We start from the raw sequence: 1700 nt of genomic DNA on the forward strand, positions 1-1700 counted from the left end.
GTATGCTCAAGCAATGTATGGAAATAAAATGACAGCAACTGATGCTGGCTCTTTACTGGGAATATGAATTCAATGTTTGAGTGATTTAAATACAGCTAGCATAATGTTAACATATTGTCGTAGTTAAATGCACAGCTAAAGAGAGAGCATATCGAATAGGCATCCTGTTAACAAAGAATTAGCATATATATTGTTTTCAATTTTCTAACAGATATAAACATGTTATATCTATTACACCTGACCAAGCACTTAATGCTAGCATAATGTTTGAATCATGCAAATGTTTCATTTCCGACACCAAATGCTAGCAAACAACAGCACAATAAACGACATAGATGCATAGCAAGATGCAACATTTTTCTTAGCAATGTGAAAGTAACTTGTGCTCACACTGGCTATCTGGGTGTATGTATTTAATTAAATACATACAACTCCCCCCCCCTTCACAGAGTTATCTATATTTCATATAATGCCCAATATTGGGTGTAAAAATTAATACCTATAATGATGAGAACAAAATTTTTGTAAGTTCTATGTTGTCGAGATCTGCTCAGATCCGGAAAGCTCTGCTCAGATCTGAAAAGATCTGACGCATAATGTCTGCTCAAATCTTTTAGGAGGTCTGATGTCAGATTAGATCCGAAGAGATCTGATTCGATCAGTAACCCAACTTTGCAAACTAAGAATGATCAGATTTGGTGAGATCAACATATGTCTGATTGGGTCTGACCAAACCTGGTGAGATCTGATGCGTATCTCATGAGATCGGAAGAGATCAGACTGGACCTGCGATTCAATATCGAACAGCAGCAATGGTCAGATCTCGTGAAATCGGACTAAAGTTTAGCATGTCTGGCTAGATCTGAACAGATCTGGCCATGCAGATCTGACGAGATAAAATTTTATCCAATCAGATCTGACTCTACTATAATTTCAGATCTCGATGTATCTCATTTTATTAAATCAGACATGGTCAGATCTCCTCCATTTTTTCCCGGGTTTTTATATCTACAGATTTAATTTGTGTCGCAAAAACGCAAAAGAGACCACTGACCTATGTGAAAAGATCAAAGATTTGTACGGAACTTATTTACGCGATGCTCCGCGTGAATTTCATGACATAACAACACATTCTTTAGATGGCATTTGGTATATTGATATCTTAACGGATAAAGATTCTTTTATGTCATTCACCTATAAATTACATGGTCTCGAATGTAAGTATTCAATTTTTGTTTTAACATTCAAACACCACACTGGATTACGCTAATGGCTAACTCATTCCCATTTTGAAACATGCAGCATTTTCACTTACACACTCTTGTAGATTACTGTTTGACTTGTATCGCTTGAAGAAACATTTACTGTTTGATATTTTAATACGTGAGATATAAGCGAAAGAATTCACTGGATTTGCTAATCCAGTGTGGTGTTTGAATGTGGCAACTAAAGTGTGATGTTTGTGGATCAATTACACATACAAGCCGGTATTCATAGTCAGATCTTGTATTGAAGACCGTCCTAAGATCATCTTTAGATACTTTGTAGCCAATGAAATGTTCCATACAGCATCTTAAGATAAATTCAAGAAGGTCTTGAATATAAGATTTGACTATGAATACCGGTCTAAGTGTTCAAAGTGTTAAGATATGTTTCCTTTGTAAGGACAGATTATCAAAATTTTTATTGTGTGTGTATAT

Source organism: Vollenhovia emeryi, unplaced genomic scaffold, assembly GCF_000949405.1.
Source record: "Vollenhovia emeryi isolate VEMERY1.0 unplaced genomic scaffold, V.emery_V1.0 DF939240.1, whole genome shotgun sequence".
Classification (NCBI taxonomy): Eukaryota; Metazoa; Arthropoda; class Insecta; order Hymenoptera; family Formicidae; genus Vollenhovia; species Vollenhovia emeryi.